General features: G+C 40.2%; 1 protein-coding gene across 2 annotated transcripts in view; it reads left to right on the forward strand.

Annotated features, from left to right (window-relative positions):
• Positions 1-5,526, forward strand: part of rerea (arginine-glutamic acid dipeptide (RE) repeats a) — a 146,634-nt gene that overhangs the window by 33,133 nt on the left and 107,975 nt on the right. The gene's annotated exons all lie outside the window — the stretch shown is intronic.

The raw sequence follows: 5,526 nt of genomic DNA on the forward strand, positions 1-5,526 counted from the left end.
ATATATATATATATAATATTTGACACTTGGCAGTTATTGCAGCCACAATGTCGGCTACATGCAAGTGCGTATTAATCATTATCAGCTAAATGCCACAATTAATCTGGATAAATTTTAATGCCAATATTGTCCAACCCTAGTAGTAGCTGAGACTGATCTCCATCTCATTCTGAGTGCTAACAGATTGTGCAAGTCTTTGGTTTCAGATTRTCCCATTAACTATAATCAGTCCAAATCAAGATCCATATTACAACACAAAAATGCTTATAATGGGCAAATTAAACAGATTACATAAATCCTTTTTTATGTTTAAAGCTTTGTTACGCCCTTTTTTTTTTTTCAAACCATGATCTAAGAAAAACTCTCGGTGAATCCCGGCATACCTTAGTTTTTGTTTACAGCATTTTGTTCCTGTCTTTTATCACAATCTCTAAATAAGCATTTTATTTGCTGTATTTAACAAAGAGAGAACACTGTTTTCCTCTTTCCTTCATTTGATAAATTTATCTGACAGGTGGCAGCTACTTCCATCTGGAGGAAGGTTTCTGTGTTCTTTTTTTATTATTATTTATTAAAACTCAGCAGACCATTACCAAATGGCTGCTGCAAGCAAGTTTTATTCTCTTGAGTAGCCTGTGTAGCTTGGCAAAGAGATTAAACATATGTAGCCTACAAGTGTCTTAGTTTTCAGTGTGTTGCGAGGCTGCCAAATGTGACGGTGAAGAGCTATGTAAACAAGATGGCTATGTGACGGTAGACCTTGCACTGATTGCCTAAAGTGAAATCCTATTCCTCGGCTTCACTCACATTTTTACAGCTGTGTTAATGATTGCAAATAAAGGCTCGCTAGGTAGCAGCTTGATTACTATCGGATAAGGTGTTTTTATTTTCACGTAGAGTCTCACCTTGATGAAGTGTTTAAGAAAAAAAAGGATGCAACCTTTGTTGTCTGGCTTTTAAAGCCAGTGTTGAATACTAATTTTTGTTGATACAAAAGCGGTCAATAAAATAAAAACCTTAAATCCACTCATCTACAAAAAATTGACTATATTTCCTTGAGTAACTTCCTTTTAATTTACTTTGTTGAGGGATTGAAGACGAGTGTTTTATTGCTTCCCCTTCACCCAAACCCCTCAAGGCAAAGTCTCTGTTTTAATTAGTCGTGTTGGAGCCTATTTTTCCTTGGATTCTCCCAACTTGTAAAATGCTCTCTTAAGAGTCTATGAAGGCTAAAAAGGGCAATGAATGATTTGAAGTCAGCCTTGCCTGCTGGCAGAAAAAAAAAAGGGAGGGACTCTGAGCACTCACCCTCAGTATGAGGAACAGTAACTTCTAACAGCACTCACACAGAGCCTTTGTTCTTTATGGATATAGTACGTGTGGCAAAGACAGGCGCTGCTTTAAAGTCCCATCTGGAAAACCACTGTTCACTTTCTAATACAAGAAGAAAGGCTCCTTTTGGATTAGACTTGCCTAAGAACGGTAAAACAGTCTCGTAGTTCAATCTAGCACATTCGTTCTTTTTTATTTTTATTTTGGCACCGGGGAAGTCAGCTTGCAGAAATAAACCCCCACCATCATCAAAGCCTAGCCCTCTCCTTGGTTTACAAGTCTGTTTTCCTCTCCTGATCCTGTTTTCTCTTTAACTTGTCTGCTCATCCCTGGTGAATGTATTAAATGAAGTTACTAGATATGAGTGCTTAAGAGGCCAAGGCCTCTGGGGCTTGCCAAGTCTCTCACAGGCTTGGCTCAGTCATCCGTGTCACTTTTTTTTTTCCTGTTGTTTCAGCTACTGGCTGACTTATTTGTATTGCTGAGCACTTTTTTCCCCCTCTCTCTTTCTCTCCTGCTTGCTCCATTTGCTACCTCTGAGTGGCTCCCCCCCCAGTGTAGAGAAATCAAGCTAGAGCAAACAGTTTGTGTCGGCCACAGCTTTTGTTAAGTATTCATTTTTAATGAGCGTAAATGGCTACAGAATCCTTTAAAGCATGAATTGAGTAGTCAGACTGGGAAAGCGGGGAGATGGGAGGAGGTTTTGTTGGTCTTTGATTTTTTTTTCTTTCTGTTCAGTAATACTTGTACTAGTTATTCAAAGATGCAGCTGAATGATATTAAGAATGATTTGATGTTCACTTGAAGAAACATCTTTGTTTTTTTCCCCCCTTTCGTTTGGTTTTCTTCGCTTTTAGAAAACAATTTTGTTCAATCATAAAAAGGAGCACTTTTTTTTTTCATTTTCAACTCGTGCACAACACTGTTAGATTACATTTCTCTCCGAATCCAGAGAAGGAGTAACCAGTGCGTTTTTCTGCCAGGATCGAAAGGCACAATGGCTGTAGAAAAATGGTGCTGGGGGGGTGGGGGGTGTATTGTGATGGCCCGTTTGAATGCTGAACAGAATTGAATAGACACAGTCAGCTTCCCAGATACATGCTTAGGCCTGTAGAGTGTGGAGTGCTTTGCTTGTAACTGCACCGGTTGTCTTCTTTCATTATCGGTTAATGGTGCCCAACTTGACAGAGCCATGTGATAAACAGAGGAGCTGTGAAATCCTGGAGGTGGAGTTCTCGTCTGCCTGATAATGGGATCTCATCTGCCAGGGAGGGGAGCCCGCCCCGCCAGCCAATCCAGCTTTGCTGTGCACAGCCCTCGCAGTAGATTCAGCGCACTCGACTCGCTTCTCTGCTGTCTCTGAGCCAACGAAAGCCTTGTGTTGTCTTAAAAGCGGCGGGGTTCGACTCTCTCTCTCCCTGTTTGGTAGATAATAGCCGTTCTTATCAGCCTTGCATCCTCTGAATGTTTGTGTAGCTGAGGAAAGGCTGCAGCAGACTGCATGCGTGYGTGTACAAATCATAAACACTGACCTTGTGAGAAATGTATACAAACTGCGATAAGGGAGGTGCTGCGGTGTTGGGTTGCTATGTGGAGAAGGAGTACGACTTCTCAGGACATTTAGCCTCCTGAGCAGGAAGAGGTTTTTACCAGCACACAGCAGAATCCCTACCACCCCCAGTGCTATTAAAGCAAAGACGACCAATGTGGTTTGTAGCACAATGAAGCCCCCGCCCCCCCGCACACCACCCTCAACTTGATTTCTATTGATCCACACTGCCCCGTCTCTCCTGCTACCCATGTTTGGCTTTAGTGCGAAAAAAAAGGCGCCCAGCTCACACTATTTGCTTTAGTTAATTACATTCTGACAAGGATCAAGCTTCATGTTTAGGATGAAGAAAATGTGTCGAGCAACTGGTTAAAATAGAATAAATCTGTTCATTTATCAGTTAAAGCGGCTAATCTTTGTTTCTCTCCTGGATGAGTGATGAGAGGTTTCCTTGGCAGCGTTTAAACAAAGAATAAACAAACTGTTGGACTCCATTAAAAAAACAAAACAATGAGTGTTTAGACTGAAAAATAATCAAAACTTTAAAATCGGATGTGGCGCTCAAGCTGTTAAATCTACTCATTGCAGTAATAAAGTCTGATTAAAGAAAAAGTAAGAAATAAAACAGTAATTTGTCCTTGAACAAACATTTGTGAGCAAAACGAAGGGACAAACAGCTAAAGTGACTGAAAATAGGTCAGCAATAGCGGCACACATGAAAGAGTTGTTTGGGTTGGTGAAGTCTGATAGTTTTGATGTTTTGGTATGTATTTACAATTAGATTTGTTGAATAAAATATGCRAAAGAAAGATAGGTTGAAACCACAAATGGGCTGGTTTTGAWGAAGTTTTGCAAAAGCCATGTGTTTAAAAGCCAACGACTTTACCTCCCTGCTTTATGCCCTTTATTTATCCTTGATAGTTGTTTCAAGGGCATAACATACACGCAAGATTCTGTCTTATATTTACTCCTAAAGTTTCTATCCTTTCTGCCATATTTGTTCACCTACACAGACTACAGCTACCATGATGTAGATTAGTCAAGTAACTTGAGATAAAACTACTGGTGTAAATTCTTTCAAACATTTGATATAATTCAGGATAACATTTTTATATGTACATTTTAAAGCCATAAGAGCTGTCAAAATGCAGGATTTTTTGATTACTTTTATATGTTTTATTTATTACCAATAGTCTATTGCAGTATTTGTAATTAATGGGCAAAATCAACAGTTGTGTTTTGTTGGCAACAATTTTGAGTCAATTGTTTACATTCAAACATCAACGAGTACACTTTGGGTAGTTTTGGTGCGCAATGGATATTGAGTCGGTAAAATAACCCCCTGATGTAAACAGTCAGACAGAGAACAATGCAATCAGAGACGCCAGGTTGAAAGCCAAAAGATAAGCTCTTCTCTCTTCTACAAAAAAAGTGACTAAAAGCTATAAGGATAAAAGTTGACAGAAGATGAGTAATTTCAGGGGAGGGAATCATTTGAATTCCTCTTTACTGTAACTCCACAAGCCCCTCTTTCACCCCTTTTCTGAGGTGTGTCTCAGATCAACTCGTTTTGATGCCGTCTTTTTAAATGCAAAGGAGGTGCTTCACACCCGCCCTCCTGCAGCTTCCAGACCGATCCATTCCAATTTAATAGAGTTTACGACTATATAGCTGCGCAGAAACATATTATTTACAAATTAATTAAAAGATGTCAAAAAGGGAAGACTTGTCCATCCAGCCTTACATGTTGGAGCCAGAGTCTGACCCAGAGCCAAAGGAGAGTGACGACCATGAAATTGTAGTCGGTAAGTCCAGACTTTATTTGGCAGTTCCGTCGCGAATGCTGTGATGTAACAATTGAGAAAACTGAACAGAAAAATATGACCCAAACAGAATATAATGTACACAGCACTGGGATGGACTAAATTCACATTTTCTGCACTCCTAGAGACTCCAGGTACAACAAAATAACTCCCAGAAAAGTGTATTTTACATATGTCCCCAGCCTTTTTTAAAAGTCAAAGAATCTTTCCTGCTGTCATTCTGCATGATTGTCAGTTTTCATTGGCAGCGTTTTAGACAAAGAATAATCTGTTGTCTCATAATAATAATAGTAATACAACAAAACGCGTGTTTAGAAGTAGGACAACAACGAAGATTGAAATCTGATGTGACACAAAATCAGCCTCCTCAAACACAGCTAATGGACCAGTCTCATCATCATCATCATCATCATCCCTATTTGTTCCTGCCTTTTTTAAAATGGGTGGGTTGGGGGGCGGGGGGGACTAATTAATTCATTATCCAAAAAATGCAAATGAGCACCGTAATCCTGAGCATCATCCAGTCTCCTCCTCCCTCCCCGGTGGGTTGCATATACATACTAATGTTTTCAGATTGGAATCAGCGACCTGTTTTATGTTTTCTACATTTATTCAAACGTATGGCGTCATTCATTAAAGCCATCGCGGAGTTTTCTTTGTCTCGCCCTGGTGTTTCAGTCACATTCCCGTAAGCGTTATCATATTGATCCGATGGGGCGCCGATGATGGTCAGCCGGGGCCACTTTGGCTTCCTGATGCAACACACACACACACATACACAGACACGCACACAGACACACACAGTTCGCTTCCCCACGGGGC

The sequence above is a fragment of the Austrofundulus limnaeus genome, unplaced genomic scaffold (assembly GCF_001266775.1).
Source record: "Austrofundulus limnaeus strain Quisiro unplaced genomic scaffold, Austrofundulus_limnaeus-1.0 Scaffold3, whole genome shotgun sequence".
Classification (NCBI taxonomy): domain Eukaryota; kingdom Metazoa; phylum Chordata; class Actinopteri; order Cyprinodontiformes; family Rivulidae; genus Austrofundulus; species Austrofundulus limnaeus.